Genomic DNA, 17,307 nt, shown 5'->3' on the forward strand with positions numbered 1-17,307 from the left:
GCACGCGGATTGCGCGTGCGCACTCGACCGGAAGTCGCGAGGTGGTGTAGTTGGTTGGTTCACGCTGCTGCCTCAGTGCCCGGTCCGCCCGGTCTCAGACTGTCCCCGGTGCTGCTCCGACGGCCCGGCGCGGGCGGGGGGGTCAAGCTGCTCGCTCAAGCAAGGCAGGTGTCCTGGTGTGCGGATAGCTCCGCGTCGGGGCCGCTGGAGCAGTGCCCGTGGGTCGGAAGCCGCCGTGAGGAGCCCGGGGCTGTAGTGGGAAGAAGCAGCCGAACAGAGCGGCCCCCCCCGAGCTGGCAGGGTCGCCACCGTTGTTTGAATCTATTCCGAGAGGTTTCATTACATGACATGGATGACTACATCAGGAAGGCAAATGCACAATACTCTTACATCTTAAAAACTCATTGCACTGCTGTATAAATGGGATTCAACATGCAGTTTTTGTTTAAATGAATGCCCTATCATTTATCTTTAGAGGGACTCCCAGTATCTCCTGGAGATTTGTAGTGAATTCTTGGAGACTCCAGGGTGATCCTGGAGGGTCGGAAACCCTAAAGCTGAGGTTCCTGGCGGCCCTGGGGCTCTGCAGACTTCTTTCAAAAAGGAAGCAAGGACAAGGGAGTTCCTTGCAAAAAAAAAAAGAGTCCTGCCCTGGTCTGGTCCTTAACTCACGGCTTCTGTGGGCTTTAGGTCACCACCCCTTCCTCAGCTAACTCTTAACTCTAGCAACATAGGGCAAGAGGTACTGGTTAGAGCAGAGGGGAGGAGGTGCAATGGCATCTGCCGGTGTGTGTGTAAAAACAGCAAAATAAATCTTGTCCCAAAAGACCTTGCTCCGTTTTGTTTTTGTTTTTTTCAATTCATGCTGGAATTAGCTCCTCTCTGTACCCTCTTTTCAGTCCTGCTGTTTTTCTGGTGTCATTTTCACTGTTTCTCATAGCTACAGTTGATGCAAGTGTATGCAAATTCTTCTGTCTTACTGGACCAGGTGCAGAGTTGGGATAGAGATGGGTGTCCTCGGTGATCTGATGAAGAAGGTCTTGCTTTTTTAAGCTTGTCTAACTATGCCAACTGTGCAGTTGGTCTGGTAAAAGATATCATCCTAAGAAATCCTTGCCTCCCATAATTTGTTGGGCCATCATGGCACAACATCAGCCTAACTTTGCCAGCTACTTCATATGTAATAGGCCTCTTGTAACATTTGGAAATTTTGCTTTCTCACGACAAAAGGAAACAGCTGGAAAACCTCATCTTCAGTGACAAAAAATTCCAAATAACTTTTTAAAACTGTTGATGTTGGTGGCTATTGATTTGAGTGGGGGCAAGGTCAGGCCATATCTTTATGATTTTTTTTAAAAATGGTTGGGATACTTTATATAAATCCTTATTATCTTTTCCATTAATGATTAATTTTAGTACAGAAAAATGTTTGTATAACTCAGTGGAAAATTGGGTAATAATATCTCCTTTCTACTGTTTTTTCATCAGGATATCTAAAAGTAATTTGCAAAGATATAAACTATCATTATTCCTATTTTTTACATATTGGGAAATTGGAACAGCAAAGGACATACCTAGATAGCTGTCCCTACAGAACCCAAATTTCCTAAGTCCTAGTCCTCTATCTGAGTGATTACATCAAATATTTTAACCAAAGAGTCTAGAAAATGTGAGAAAACAAAGAGAAAAGAGGTGGGCAAAAACCTCAGCTAGGCAAGAAACCAAAACCAAAATAAACAACAGACCTTCCTGTTTGTTGTTCTTAAGTCACAATGATACAGGGTTTTTATTAAAAGATAAATGCACATATAATTAGGTAATTAAGTTGTGTCTTTTCTATGAAGGCATGCTATTGTGACTACAGCCCCTATTCATATCACACCTTATGGAAAAGGATGCCTTGGTCTGTGTCATTTAGAGTGTAATATTCACATCAAGGTTGTTTTCTCTTTCTTGGATGACCTGGTAACAATTTCCCAATCAACAAAGTAATATTTATGTGTACTTTTATTAATATAAACTGTGTTAAAACCAGAGGGGGAAATCACTGCATGAAGTGATCTACAAGTTATAATGTACTGCACAGAGATCAGGATCTTATGCACACCTTAATTTTAATTCAGAGAAAACCATGTCATTCAAATTTCTTTCCTCCTCCTGCTTTTTTCAGCTTCTTAATTAGTAATTGCATGGAAACCCTGATGACAATGAATCTTGTAATTTAGTCATCTAATCCCTCTTATTTTCCTTCCCCTCTGGTTAAATCTTGTCAAATCCTTTGATATTTTGACTATTTGTGGAGTTTGTTTCTTTATCCTGCAAAAACATTAACATCATTTTTGAAGTCTCTTAAACTATGCATGTTTGGTGTATGTTATTTCAGGTACCAGTCTGCTAATCTTGTCTTTCCTTTCACCCTCTCCTCTGATGCTGTTAAGTCTTGTTCCTATTTAGGCACTGATCTTGTAGTTGCATCTGTTTGGGAGGATCACATCTCTTATGCAGAGCCTCAATGAATCTCCAATTACATAAACAGCTTACATGGATGCCGTTGTAATAGTAAAATACTATAACAAACATGTACATTCTGTTTCTTTTATACCAACAATAGAATGGAAGACAGTCCATGTAAAGATAGATAAAAAAACTGTAGTTTGTATAAAAGTCTTATCAGGATAACAGAAGTTAAAAGTTGGATGGGGCTTTTCAGCCGTAGCTAGGAGTGGAAGAGTCCAAGACAGGAAAAGTTTCAACCAGTTGGTTGTGGAAAAAAAAAGTCAGAACTAATATGGGAAATTAAGAAAAGAACATTTGAGGGGAATAAATTGATATTTTTTTCTACCCTGTCTGACTGAAGTCATACTCTTTTAAAATGGATAACAGTCTTGGATTGCAGTTAATAAAGCTTTTAGGCTGGAACTACTGTGAATGTGCAAAAAGATAGTAGGAGAGATTAGAACATTTCCAATTTTGTTTTGGGCTTTTTTATGTCACTGGAATGGGAATCTGGTATTACCTGCTGTTCACCAGTTTATATTATGACTTTGTTTTTACATGGAAACTAACTTTTGAAATGGGTTGAAATTTTGTTTTGTAATTTTTTTCAGAGTTGGGAAAAAATAAGTAACATTTTCCCAGCAGTAGAACTTTTTTCATTTCTACAGGGAGATCTAACACTCTTTTGAACAAGTTGCCATAAAAGGAACTGAAGTTTGAAGTTCAGTTAAAGCGCGAAGCTATGTGAAAAATAGTGTCTTTTCCGAGGTTAGGAGGAAAACTAAGATCCGTACAAACATGCTTCCAGTCATGGCTTTTAAGAGCCTAATTGAGTACTGCCTATTTCTTGGCAACATGGAATATATTTCTCTACCTGGCCTGAACCATCATTTCCAACTGAGAAAGCTTCTGTTTTAAAGTAAATATGCATAATGAAAAGATAGAACAAAATCCTTCCCACCCCTGTCAAGACATAGGAGAAAATGGTGGTGTGAGGAAAAATAGAGTCTGAAGCCTGAGATTTCCTACATAATTTTGCCTGCATTCTACATATTAAGATGTTTTATTTAGGAAAAAAAAAACACATCTTGATTGTGCAAATGCAACAAACTGAGAAATTGCCTCACTTCAAATATTCTAATCAGTAAAAACAAAACTTGTTCTTCCTTTCATTCATATCACCAAGGTGTGAACAACTTAGCCTGGATTTTTTGCCACTACTGTATTAATTAACAGCCAATTCCTTTATCATTCATTGTATTTATAAAATAAAACATCAAAGATTAAATATAGAGAACTACACCCACAAAGAACTTTAAATATAACTGCTGATACATAGTATTTCTATTTCTGTTCTTTGTTTTTTGGTTAATTTTAAATATTACTATTTATATCAAAAGCCTGCTGTGAAGTATACTGGAGGTACACCATGTAAATTGTAGCATTGATATTGGCACTTTTACTTGCGCATGTTTTGTCTTGAGATTTTTTAACTGTTAAACTTTAATATGGCTTTAATACTGTTTTTTTTTCCAGTTACAGCCTCTTCAGTTAACTCCTATGCACAAAGAATGGAGCCCTACTATGGTGGAACTTGCAAGTATAAAAGGACCATCTGCAAGGAGCAAATTGTAGGATCAGGGCCTTAATTATTAGGCATTCCATATTTCTTGGAAAACGGATTGGGTGAACGGCATTAATTCAGTTTTAGTTCTTCCTATGATTGAAATCCAAAGACAACAAGTAAAAGTGGCTGCTTGAAGATCTTTTTTCCTGATAACCACACCATAGGAATGGTTAAAATTAGGTAAAAAGTATGTTTTACCCAGAACCTAGTTTGAACTGATTATTCTAAAAAAAGAAATATATTGAACAGTTTTCTTAACGCTCGCTAGATGGCACCTGAACTTCAAAAATGACTGCATGTTTTCTTGCAGATCTGTCATTTTAAAGGGAGTAGTCATCAATTCTTGAAGAAACCATATCTAATTCAGCATTGTCCTTACTGCTTTTCAACAGATGGTCTCTCAAATTAAACCAGATAAGATATACAGTGAGTGTTCAGATTATTTTCCGATTCATCACCATTTCTATTTTTTCATATTGGGTCCATTGTTGCTTATTGATGGGGAAGAAATTTCATTCATCTGTCACTTGTTTATTGAATGTGCATGCTTTGCTTCTTTTAAGAAGACCCTTAAAGTATTATACTACTGTGCTAAAACCAAGAAATAATATTGTTACTTTTATTCTCATTCTACCTGTTGATTTCAGCTAGAACAAAACATTGCATGTTATTCAGATTATGTTAGTGTTCACAAAATGTAGGCATCTGTATCTTTTTTTCCTTAAATTTGCTCAACAAAAAAACAGATACTAAGCTCATTATTTGCTAAGTTTTACAGATTCAGTGTCTCAGATTTTTATCAGTATTGGGAAATTTGTGAAATTTTATTAAAACATTGTCAAATAGAGATTGGTTTTAACATGGTTTATTTTAACAATAAATGCATTTGAAAAGGTGCTGTTACTGTCTTATTAACCAAAAAAGATTGTCTGAAGTGGTGAATGGTATATGTGAGGGAGTACATTAAAGAAAACAGGGTTTAGTAAATAATTATCTGAATAAATATTAATGCTGTGGTTTTTTGCTTTCTTTAGGTATTTCATATTTTAAACACCAGGCACAATTGTAAAGAAAATTCTTGATAGGTTAATTGTAAAGACAGTTTTAGATTGGAGAAGAATTGGTACTGAAGCATCTTTGTATGTTTATATGGGGTACATCCCTCTATGTTTGCTTTGTTTCTTGTCTGAAGGCCCCATTTTGCATTCTTTGCACAAAGCTCCCATTTAAGTAAGTGGGAGCTTTGGATATACAAATAATAAAAGATTAGGCCCTGAATTTCCCAAATAATAGGACAGATAGTGTTTATTTACTGTTTGGAGTGCTTCATTCTGGTTGTCTATAGTCCATATATATTGGCCTTTTACTGTGGCTTGTTATATGCAATGAAAATCACCTGGTTATCTCCTTGCCTCTGCAAACTGGCTCTGTTTTTAGGGAGACTTCTATGGAGGTTGCAATGAAAAGGTGTCATGAAGTAGGTGCAGTAATCCTCAACTTTGAGTCTGAAAGTATGGGGGGAGAAAGTAAGTTAATGGAATGATTAATGTAGTTCTAACATTAAAGAGGATCTGGAAAATAATATTAAGTAAAATGGTACTCCAGCATTGCCCAGGGATCATTCAGATTCTTTCTTTCTTTTTTTTTTTTTTTTGAATGAGGATCATACAATGAGGTCACCTAAAGTACCGAGATATTCCAGTCAAAATATTTTTCTTAAAGGAGGCCTAGGTAGGATAACCAAGAGTTCAGAAACCATATAGTCTTGATGGAAATGTAAGTTGTATATATGTGTAATTCCTAAGCTTATTTTTTTAAATGTTTAAAATCTAGTGTTTTGCCACATTGTTGAATCTGTCTTTACATTCTTGTTTGCTTGTAGAAATTTAGAGGAACACAAAGAGTCATCTTTTTTCTGTGGAGTCTTGGAAGGCTCTAAATTGGTCTTGCAAGATGGAGTCATTTGTTTTAACATCTCTCTTTACAGATTGATTTGGATGTACAAACTCTATCAAATGAAATCTGACAAGGAAAAAAGCAATGTCTTGCACAAAGGATCATAGGAATGTAGGAACTGAAGGGACCTTATGAGGCAGTATTGGTCTTGACTTAACCATCCCAGCCAAATGTCTGCCCAATCTACTCTTGAAAATTTCCAAGGATGGAGATTCCACACTTTCTCTAGGTCACCTGTCCCAATGCTTGAGCACTTCCATAGTTAGAAAGTTCCTTCTAATCTCCAACCTTGCTCCTAGTCCTGTCCTCTGTGACCACAGAAGAAATCTTATTTCTGTCCTCTCTTGTAATCACCCTTCAGGTATTTGAAGTCTATTATTACATTTCCCCTCAGTCTTTGCTTTTCCAGACTTAATACCCTAGTTTAAGACTTTCCTCGTAAGTCTTGTTTTCCAGGCCTCTCATCGTTTTTGTTGCTCTGAACTGGACTCTTTTCAAGAAGGATGTAGACAGTTTAGAGTGTGGGGCTAAAACCTGGACAACAGTATTCAGGTGCTGAATAGAGCAGAAGGATTACTTCCTTTCATTTGCAAGCGACAATCCTGTTAATACAACCCAGGATGCTATTTGCCTTTTTTTTGCAAGGGTACACTGTTTGCTCATATTCAGCTTATGGTTTACCATAACCCTGAGATCTTTCTCTGTGGTACTGCAGTCTAGCCAGTCATTCCCTGATCTGCATTTGTGCATGAAACTATTCTGTCCCAAGTGGAGGACTTTCCATTTGTCCTTGTTGAATCTCATCTGATTGAGTATGGACCATTTTTCCAGTCTATCCAAATCATTTTGGATCATAGCCCTACCCTCTTCAGTGTTGCCTACAAATTTGCTAAGTGTGCACTCGGTTTCATTGTCCAAATAATTAGCAAAGATATTAAATGATACCAGACTGAGGACCAGACCCTTGGGGTGGGATACTCATCCCACCTAGACATTAAGTCATTGATGACTACTTGTTGAGTATATTTATTCTTTATTTTCATAATGTGTTAATAAAAATGGCATGTGGGACAGTGTCAAAAGCCTTACTGTAGTCAAGATATATCACATCCACTGCTCTCACCCTATCCACAGGGCCTGTTATACTATTGTAGAAAGAAATCGGGCTGGTCAGGCATGACTTGCTTTTGGTGAATCCATGCTGGTTGTTCCTGATCACCCAGCTCTTCTCTAGGTTCTATACAATGGATTCCTTGAGGATTTGCTCCATGATCTTTCTAGGTATTGAGGTCAGGCTGACCTCTCTGTAAGTCTTCAGACCTTCCTTCTCTTCCTTAAAGATGGGCACTATATTACCCTTTTCCAATCATCCAGGACCTCACCCAACTTCTATGAGTTCTCCAAGAGAATGGCCAATGGATCTGAAATTACCTTAGTCAGTTTCTTGAGTACCCGAGGGTGCATCCAATCCAGCCCTGCTGACTTAAAAATAGAAACATTTACCTTCTCTAAATTAGCCCTAATGGGCGTGTCCAGATGTGTATGAACGTTTGGTTCCCTGGGGTACCATGTACCGCTGCTACTTGTCCCCAGGGAATGCCCATGTCGTGTGCTTTGGCATGTGGCAAGTTGCCCCAAGTTGGATAGGGGTGGCTGGGGCCAGCACTGGGCTGGCCTCAGAAGCCTTACCTGGGGTTTTGGGGAGCTCCCAGAGCTGCAGCTGTGACAATCCTACCATGTTGAACTAGCTGGCAGTGGATGGCCCGGCTCTGCTTTTCAGCAGTACGTGCTGGTTGAGCGTATGTTGCTCTGATTTTTTTCCTCAGTTTTTTTTTATGACCCCCCAAATATCCAGGGGTCAAAAAAACCTGGCACACCACATGTTCAGGCATTGCAGTGCGGAGAACACTGGACTGTGTGGTACGTGGTGCTGCAAACACGTTTGCAAACATGCGGTATGTGGCACTGCAAACACATACTATATGACCATACTCATCTGGATGTGCCCAACTTGTTTTTCTATTACTCTAGTGTGTTCATCTCCTTCCTTATCTTTGCTGCCTACTGCACTTATCATCTGGTAGCTGCCCCCTTTGTGAAAACTGAAATAAAAAGGCATCAAATCCTTCTGCCTTCTCTGCATCATCTGTAACTAGATTGCCTTCTGCTTTCTATAAGGGACTTATGGTTTTTCTGGTTTTCCTCTTTCTTTTGACACGTTTGTAGCATCCCTTTTGATTGCCTTTGATGTCCTTTTCCAGTTGCATCTCTAATTTTCTTCCTGCAAGCCCAAGCAATTTTCTTTTACTTTTCCCTAGTATTATGACCATGTTTCCACTTTGAGTGGCAACTCCTTTAAGAGATGGCTGTCTAGCTAGGCTTGTCTTCTGTTGCGCTTCCCATTTTTCTGTCATATCAGGCTAGCTTGCTCTTATACCTTTAAAAGGGCCTTGTTATAGCACAGCCAGCTCATTGGCCTCCTTTTACCTTCAGACTTGCATCCTAGGGAATCACGCCCACCAATTCCTTGAGTTTGTTTGATTGTCCTTATTCTAGCTTTCTTTCTCCTTCCTTCCCTTAACATTTTGAACTCTTATCATTTTGTGATCACTGGCCATGTCTACGTGAATTTTGTGCAGTCATTTAGTACTTGCATAACCAATTTCTACATGACTGGCCAGTAACTGACATGACTGTGCAGTAGCGTCCCCGCACAGGTTTTTTCTGATGCTACGGCACAGTAGCTTGTTGGTTAGTGCTCCCCAACACTACACAGTAGCAAAAAGCTACTGTGGAGTAGCATCTTTTGTAGATGTTGCTACTGTCACCCAAGTTAGCTTCCACCTTCACATTCTCAACCAGTTCTTTCTTGTTTGTGAGCGGTTAGTCAAGAAGAGCTTCCCTACAAATTGGACCTTTTACCATCTGTATCAAAAAGTTATCAGCAACATGTTCCCAAGAATTTGCTGGACTGCTTGGGCACTGCTGTGTTTCACTCCCAGCAGATGTTCCAATAATTGTTGGGTAGAAATTGACCAATAAGGTCTACAGATTTTGTTGTCATAAGTCACTCATTGCCACAGGTGGCAACAGTGTGTTTCAGGTAGAGGTGGTCTACCCATGTCGGAAAAGTCATGTAACCAATCTGGCAAGTAGCACGTGTCCCAGCCGCCTGTGGAGTGTTCAGGATTGAGAGTGTGGTTGGGGGTAGAAAGGTAAGAAAGGTTTATTGACTTAACAAACACACAACTATGCATAGTAACAAAACAACAAAGACAGACAATAACAATTTGCATTGGCAACTTATTGACAGTCCTCTCTGATGCCTGATGTAGGACAAGTTTCTCTTCTGCAAAGCTCAGTGAAGTCAGGCATCCCCGGTCAGCGCTGTCCGAAGGGTACCGGGAAAGACCCTGGTATTCAGTCCTCGGGCTCGAGATCCATGGGCCTACCAAAAGCAGGTCAGCAGCTAATTTTTAAATCGGTAGTTTCTTTCATAGAGCTGCATCTCCTTTCATAAATGATTTCTGGATGTGCCAATTTATAACTTTTGAGCTATGTTGATAACTTACAGCCATACAGATTCTCCCACTATAAACTTTCCTTAGGACTGACAAATAGCAGTACAAGCCTTACATTCTTTTGATAAGGTTAATTTTTACTATACCACAGGGCCTACCACTACTTCTACAAGGCCTTGCTAAATTTACTAGCCCTCATTAGTCTTTGACTTTAATTAGGCTCTTAACAACAACATATAGCTTAATATCTAAATAAATGACAGCAAAGCACTTGGTCTAATCCTCACAGAGCGCTTAGCAAGCACTTTTATCACACAGACATCATTTCAGCTGTCACAGCAGTCACAGCGTGTGTAGATGCCATATTGGAATCTAAGATGGCTGCCCTGAATTCACAGGTTGGTTTCAGTGACTTGTTACAGGTTAGCATCACCGGAATGACTTAAGTAAATTCAGGTGGTACATCTTGCAAGGTTCTTTTTCTTCCTAGTATGTCGGTGCTTTCTTTAATCTCAGTTGATTTCAATGGTTCTCTTTGAAATGCTGCCATTCATATGCGTGAAATGTTTTGTTTCCCATCTGGTGTCTCCTCCAAGGTGTTAGTGCTGTCCAATGAAAATTGAACAAAATGACCAGGAACTCCATTTTCCCAAAGTTCCTTTAAGTTTTTTTCACCAATGGTGGTCTTGATGGAACAAACTGTGAATATGGTATGCTGCATCCAGCAGCCTGGAGATTTTGTATCAGCTTCTTGGATCTAGTTGTGTGAACAGGCCTAATCCAACATGTTTTGGTGTTAGCTTTTTGCCCCTTGATTGCAGGTAAACCAAATCCTGACATATTCAGTACATCTGTGTTTAAAACCTGACAGTTTTAAATATGCTGTGATTTTTACCTCATGCTATTGATTGGCTGGGGGGCTCTAGTGGCCCCACTGCGTCCTGATCCGCTGGGAGTTTTTTTGCCTCCCAGCTGATCAGCAGTGAGTGGTGAGGCTGATGGGACCCCTCTACCAGTCAGCAGCAGGGAGGGAGGAGGAGGGTGTTATGTGGTGAAAACAGCAAGATTAAAGGAGCCTCCGTGCAGCGCACTTCTGCCATAATTTAGGTGGATCCCTCACTATAATTAAAGTCCCGCATGAGAAACAAGCCCTACCATTTGGAAACTTATTCAGTTGTTTAAAGAAGGCCTCAGTCGCCTCTTTCCCCCCAGTTTCATGGCCTGTAGCAGATGCCCACCATGGCATCCCTCCTTCTGCTCTCCCCTATGAACATTATGCAGAGGCTTTCAACAAGCCTACCAGTTGAAAGATGGAACAACTGTATGCAATTGGATGGTCTGGAAAATAAATGTTTGACAGATATGATGGCTTGATTTCCTAAAAAGTAATTTGCAAGAATAGATATGACAGTCTGAGTTTTTCAAAGTAGGTTGAAAGGAACTTTTATATAATGCAATTTGTGTGGTATGGTATGCATAATGTTCTTCCTTAAAAGTCCAACCTGATGGTTGCTTTATATTTTTATAGAGCCAGAATTTAACAAAAATACATAACCTGTACTTCATAAGTTATCTTTTGTTTTGACAAGTATTCCTCGTCTTCCAAAGTGGAAGCTCAAAGGAAGAGGCACCTCTGTGTTTTAAATGAAGCTTGTAAACAAATACTCAGCTATGAGGGTCTTAGTGGACAATGTCCTAAATTGTTTAATGGTAGGACTTCCCTTGGAAGAATACAGTGCCTCTTAGTGATAAAATTCTGGAACATTAGTACCAAGGAAGTTAGTAAGCTTTTTTTTCCCTGGCAGGTAGATATTCAACCATTTAAAAATAAACTCTATACAGGAACTAGTGAGGGGCTTATTTGCAACCTTGTGATCACTGTTTGAATGATGCTGATGCTTGAGGATGTTTGTATATGTGGACTTGGTTAAACCCCTGAAAAGAGAGGGGGAGAGAAAATGTCCAACCAGTTACAGTATCTGGATCAGTCATGTGAACTTCCTCATCAGCATGGGTTGTTATTGATCCAGAATTTTAGTGAGAGGCCTCCTTTAGCCGGCACAGAAAGATGCAACAAAATTGGTCACTCTGAATAGACATGTTTACTGCACTCCTTCAGTTTTCAAGGCTACGAAGATGATTTGAGTTTGACAGCATGTTGCAAGTTTAAAATAATCTCACAGCATAGATGCCTCTTAAAGAAAATATAATGGCACAAAAATACCTATGTAAAAAAATCTCCCCTGCAGATTCTCAAACCCATTTAATTAAAAAGTTGTAGGTTTTTTTTAAAGCAACTGTAAATGCTCAGTTCACTCCCCAACTCTTCTCTAAAAGTAACAGCAGCTAGCAGATTGGAAGTGGAACAATAGACTTCTCTCCCATCTGTTGCATGTAAATCTTATTTTATTTTACAAAATCAATAAAATGGTGATTATGATGAGAACATGTTTCATAAGGAAGATGAAATTCAGCAGTGTAAGAACTGTGTTGGTATATATAGTATGGTACAGTTTTATTCAGTACTCTCTAAAGTGGTACTAAGATAGTTTAGTGACAGATCATACAGCAGGATTATAGCGGTGACTGTAGTATTCCACTTGGAAATTTTTGTACCAAGACAAAACAGTACATTATAATGCTGAATATGTAATCACTGGCTTGTACTATTCAGCATATCAGTGAGTGCCAAACACATGGCTTCCATAAGTCCTACTGTAAAAGCAGATGGGGTGGTCCTGTTTACTTAAACTCCATGACTGAGTATGCATGTTCAACATCAGAATAATCAAGACAATGTGAAAAATTCTGAACTGGGTTGCTTTGTTGTTCCTTTAGGTGCCATGCTTGTGCCAGCTGCGTGGGAAAATGTATGCATCTTTCCACAGCAAGAGAGCTATATTAAAAGTGAAAATAGTGAATATTCTAGAAAGAATATTTCTATGGTTAAAATTCACTTACTTTCCAGAACTAGAAAATATACAATAGCAGCACAATGAGGCAATGGTAAAGTGAATACAAGTACCGTAGTTTGCATGCTGAGTCATCTTTGCTTTTCAAGAATACCAATGTGTTGTTGGTAGCTGGTGACAAATGCTCCTCCTTGCTTGTTAATTAGAATGAATGTATTGAACATTGCTTAGCCTCTTGATCTAGGAAACTTAGAACAGTGGTTTTAAATCTGTGGTCCGCAGACCCCCGGTGGTCCATGGACTGTGTCAGAGGGGTCGCAAAATATGACAATAATCAATCAAAAGTATGAATACCCACACTTAAAATTCAAAGAGGTCCACACCCCCTTTCCATATTTCCAAAGGGGTCTGCACCTCCATTCAAAAATTTTTTTAAGAGTCCACAAATGAAAAAATGGTTGAAAATCACTGTCTTAGAAGAATAGGCTTTCTCAAGACATGTTTATCTTCTGGTCAGTCTGGAAATACCAAAGGAGCAGCTTTTGGTCCACATTACAATCAATATGCTGCTGTGTAGAACTGGATAAAAGTGTGTGGAGAGGTGGGTAGTCAAGGAAATTAACTACATGATTTTATATGTTGATAAGGACTCTGATTCTTGATTTATGACTTGATCTGCCAACCCCTAGTTGGATATTCAGTAGGGCTGTGCGAAGCTTCAGGTGGTGATTCAATTCTGTGGCTGAATCTCTGAATCCAAATTGAATCAGGGGACCACCAAAAAGGTCTGAATCGATTTGAAGCTCTCTGAATCTTTGGAAAAGATTTGGAGAATTTTGATGATTTGGACAGTCCCCGCCTGCTGCAGCAGGGAGCTGCACCTGGACTTGGAGCTGGTAAGTATGGGGCGGGGGTGGAGGGGCTAGGGGAGTAGGGTAGGGACCGTGGGGGGGCCCCTGTCAGGCCCTATCCCCTGCCTGCTTCCCCAGCGCCTCTGACCCCAACCTGCTCATGCAGCAGCCCCGATGGCTGCCCTGCCCACCCCAGTGACTGGTGGTTTAAAAAGCCCCACTCACTGGGTGCTGCCGGGCGGGGGGGGCAATCCCCACTGCCCCCCACTGCTGCACACTGCATGGGGGGCCCCTCATTCCCCCAGCTTCCCCCCATGACTGCCCACCTGCCCCAGCTCTGGCTCTTTAAGAAAAAAAAACAGAGACAAACCCTGGGACTCCAGGCTCCTGCAGCAGCCTCAGGGCTTTGTGGGGCTCATGGAAGAGCACCCCCCCACACAATGTGGGGCAGAGGAAGGCAGCAGGGATTGCCCCCTACCTGGCAGGAATGGTGAGTGCAGGGTTTTTCTGGGTTTTTTTTCTTCCTAAAGAGCTGGAGCTGGGGTGGGCAGGGCAGCTATGGGGGGGCTGGGACAGTGGGGTGCTCGTGCAGAGCCAGTGATTTGAATCACCAAATTGAATCATTGTCCCCTGAATCAGCCAAATCTGAATCCAAAGCGAATACTAGCTGCTTTGCACAGGCTTAATATTCAGTGATAACGTAAGTGAAAAATTCTTTATTGCTAGTATTGTAGCAGTAGCTATTTGAGTGGAAAGGTCAGTTTCTCTAACACCCATGAAATCCTCAGTTTATATGTTCTTGTTTCTATAATAATGAATATAGCATATTTGAAAAACGTTCTAGTTTTGTTAAGCAAGTCAGTTTATTAAAATATTTAACGATTGTTTTTATAAGACTTTAAATCACAGCTGTGGCACTACAATACGGGAGGGTTCTCAGATACTTTTTGTTAGAAATACTCCCAATAAAATATGTTATTTTTCACCGTTGTGTGCTGTCTGCCAGAACTTTGTCTACTGAGGAACTGCATACTATCCTTATCTCATTTAGATGGTAAGTTGTCCGAGGCAGGGACCACTGTTTGTTACAGATGTACTTTGTATAAACTTGTGGCTTAGATCTGTAAAATGATTTGTGTGCCTAAAGCTGGATATAGGTGGAGTTCTCGTAAGTCTAAGAGTTTGTTCTCCTGCCTAACCCTTTAAGTATATGAAGTCTGTAAGGTATTTATATTTTTCCCAAATATTTTGCTGTGGTACATTTCCAGAGCTGCCACCACCTTTCCATGATGGAGCAGTTCAGCATGCACCTCATGCCTAAGGCTGACTGGAATTCTCAAGGCACATATTTCCCTGAGAGGCCAGATCTGGTAGACATACTTGGAGCCCACCTAATATGCATGGAGTAGGGAATCTTAGTTCAGTCCCTTTACAGCTTGCGGGATTCAAGTCCTCATGTACCACTTCTAGAGAGAGTTCCTACCACATTAAAATTTTGTTAGCTTCTCTCTTTCCTTGGAGTCTCAGACCAGCAGAGGCTTCCTATGCCTGAAGAAGTGTGACTGTGCCCAAAAGCTTGCTAAGAACTTTTCCCCAGCTACTCAGCTGGTCTAATAAAAGATATCACATCTACTCAAAGAACCTTGCCAGTTAATTAAAGAGCCACTTTTGTTTAAAGTTGTTTGCTACCTCTAATTAAAAGGCTCTGGATCCAACAGAAATAATGAGGTCAAGAAAGCCCAACTACTTTTCAAATGGAACTTGATGAGTTTATGAAAGGGATAGGTGACTGGACTTGATGAATCAGGAAGTGCCTTTCAGATCTGTTTTCCTCAGATACTATGGCAGTGAACTTGAGAGGCCATGGTTAGAGAGTGTATTAACCATACTGAATGCCAATTATAGAAATTATGGATGAGACAAAATTCCATTTACCATCTACTCTTCATATGAGAGCAAGTCTCTTTTTAAAAGTATGATTTCTAGTATTTTGTCCATTCTGACTTTAATAAGTTAAATGATGCAGCTTCCTTAAGTTCTTTCAGAATCTATCGCACAATCTCTTTGACAGCCTTTGTTTATCTTTTCTTAAGTTCATCTATTGTCCTTGGTTATATTTTCTCATCCTCCCTTGGTATTTATAACCTGTTAATGTTTGAAGGCATTTCTCATGTTCTGTCCGATAATTGCCTAGTCAAAGTATGCATGTTCCATTCGTTTATTTTTCCCAGCCAATCAACATTTCAAGCACCCTAATCATGTTGTTGTTTTCTAAACTTGTTTCAATTGTGTATCTTCTGATATTGAACATGATTCAGTTCTAATATTATCTCTTGCGATAGCCATATGCATAGAATGAAAACTATGATTCCTCTTGCATAGACAGCCCTAAATGACTTTGGCTTTTTTATTTTTTGCAGTCATCCCACATAGCAAATTCCTATCTAGTTTACAATCTGGTAATATCCCTGCTGGTCTGCTTTGAAAGTGCTCCTTTTCATGTTTCTCCTCATTTAATATCAGGTTTGGATTGCTGTTCCCTCATATGTATTAATGTTCATCTGTCCATATAAGCATCTTTGTTTTACTTGGCTATGACCTGTGTCACTTGTGTAGGGACTGTAAATTGGACAAGATGTTTGTGAATGCATTGGGTGGAGAAGGTGTCCTCCTCCAGCTGGCTTTAGAGTTAGTAAAGGTTGTTTTTAAAGCTAGTTTTGTTTCTTTAGCATTTTACTTTCATTTTAGGTTGCATTTGTTTTATTTTTACTGTTGTCTGTGTTCACCTGGGATTTTTTGCTTTTTCAGTAGTAAACAGTGAGCTTGATTTCCCCCCTCTGTGCCTGTCGTTAAAGAAGTCTCTGTAGAGACCCAGCCTTAGACAGCATCTTAGTTCTTTTTACTTTAAGATGGATTGATTTAAATCACAAAGTACAAAGTTTTGATTTGAACGTTCACTTTTAATTAACTTTTTCCATTTGTACTTCTTTTAGCTTTTAAAGAAAGGTACGTTCTTAGCCACTGATATAACCTATGAAACTACTTTACAATTAAACAGAACCTTTACACTAGATTTGGAACATCTTTTTAGTTACTTGGACTGCTACACTAGAACTCTGTTTAAGCAGTTGTATACGTTTGTATACTTCACATTTTAGTATGTTAGACAATGGTGAATGATACATGGCTTGTTTACTAGTTACTATTACATTGCTTATTTAACTAGTTACCATATTTACTCAAATCCAAGACAAGTTTTTTTTCTTATTCAGCATGGGGCGAGGAGCCCTTCATCTTGCATTCAAGTACAAAGTGCTGGGGGTGGGGCAGGCTTATTGGAGTCAGAGCCACAATCACTGCCACATCTCATTTGCCACCTGCTCCCTACTGGCTCTCCTCTGCTTCTGTTCCTGCCGCTGCCTCTATCCCCCTTCTCTTCCTTCCCCTGACACCATTGCTTACCCTCTGGCATGGCTTCAGCTCTTGACCAGAACATGGAGCACATGGGTTGCTCCAGCTCCAACCTGGCCACACTGGGCTAGGGCTGAGGCTGGAGCTGAAGTTGCTGTTCTTGCTGCTGCTATGTGGCCAGGCTTTGTTGCAGTGACCATATGCTTTGTCCCTGGGAGCCTTTGTCCATGGCTGGAGAGTAGGTGGCAGGGGGAGCAAGTGCCAGGATATACAGGGACCGCAGCAGGGGGAGGAGCAGATGCCAGGGGGCACAGGCACGGAGGGTGTATGTAGTAGGTGGCAAGCTTCAGGGGGTGGGTGGGTACGGGGGAAATGGGTGCCTGGAGGGCAGCACTACAGGGAGGAAAATGGTTGAGGGGGGTAGGTGCCAGGGAGTACAATGTTCTCATTAAGAAACTGGGGGACTGTGGTGTCGACACTCAGACAGTCAAATGGGTCGCCAACTGGCTGGAGAGCTGCACCCAGAGAGTGGT

The 17,307-nt window shown here is 40.3% G+C and overlaps 1 protein-coding gene across 1 annotated transcript in view; it reads left to right on the forward strand.

Annotated features, from left to right (window-relative positions):
* The first annotated feature begins 956 nt into the window (after positions 1 to 956).
* The window catches only part of ATP8B4 (ATPase phospholipid transporting 8B4 (putative)), a 210,387-nt gene continuing 194,036 nt past the window's right edge, over positions 957 to 17,307 (forward strand). The window contains 1 exon segment of the mRNA XM_090028242.1: positions 957 to 4,549. The gene's annotated coding sequence lies outside the window, so the exon portion shown is untranslated.

Source organism: Crocodylus siamensis, chromosome 15, assembly GCF_052110815.1.
Source record: "Crocodylus siamensis isolate JL-2025a chromosome 15, ASM5211081v1, whole genome shotgun sequence".
NCBI classification, from domain to species: domain Eukaryota; kingdom Metazoa; phylum Chordata; order Crocodylia; family Crocodylidae; genus Crocodylus; species Crocodylus siamensis.